This window comes from Leishmania donovani, chromosome 36 (assembly GCF_000227135.1).
Source record: "Leishmania donovani BPK282A1 complete genome, chromosome 36".
NCBI classification, from domain to species: domain Eukaryota; phylum Euglenozoa; class Kinetoplastea; order Trypanosomatida; family Trypanosomatidae; genus Leishmania; species Leishmania donovani.
Window position 1 is genome coordinate 2,293,383 of NC_018263.1, and position 996 is coordinate 2,294,378.

A 996-nucleotide genomic window follows, 5' to 3' on the forward strand; every position below is an offset into this window, starting at 1 on the left:
AGGATGCGGGGAAGCCATTCCGATGTTGGATGCTGTCGTCGTAGAAGAGCGCCACCAGCGCCGAAACTCATCGTGCACGGCGAAGCCATTACATAAATTGTGCATCCTCCTGTAACATGTCGATGAACATGAGAACGCGCACAAAGTTGCCACCGCGGCGCGCTCGTTCACCCCTCAAAACCTGATATTCCGAATGGCCTTTTGTCGGGGTGATCATTCTACCCTGAGTCTCCTTTCGATCGCACAGTCCCCTGAGTGTATCCTCGTCGTTTTTATTCTGCTTTCGGCACGCGCCTGACAGCATAAAACCTTGACATACCGAAATGAACTCGTCATTTTGTTTCCCCCTTTAAGCGCTCTCCTGCCACAAACAAGTCAACAAAGTCTACGCATGTAGGCACGCGCCACCCGCCACTGTGGCATTACGGACAAATCCGCGTCAACCGGGACAGGCCGTCCTGCCCTCAAACCGGGCCATGCATCTCGCCGGCTCTTATCGTCACCTCCTCGTCCCTTTCGTCGGGTACCCGCGGCGCAGCCGGCGTCCGGCGAACAGTCGGATGGGCTGCAGGCCCTGATCCAAGCGGGCCGCGCTCAGGGTTCTGCTCGAGGGCAGGGGCGGTGGCGCCGCCTGTCGTGCGGGTAACAGCGGGGTGGTGGTCCACGGACATGCCGGATGACCTCAGGGAGGAGGTCGGCCAGCCTCAGGTCAGGGCCCTCTGAGACCCTTCAACTCGTCTGCATGCCATGCCTCTCCTTCTCAGTCGCTTCCAGCCCCGGCATTCCATAGTATGGAGACTCTCCACATGGGAGCCTGGAGGGCCCGATGGTGCCAATTCGGGGCTCTTCTCGCCATGCTTCCGGCATCGGCGCCTCACCAGCTCACACCCGGTCGGGCGTAGGATGTGCCCGCACGTTTCGGGGCACATGCACGTTTACGCTGGTCGGTGCGCATGCCTGCGCGCTTGGTTCGTGCATCACCCGGGCTCTCCTGAA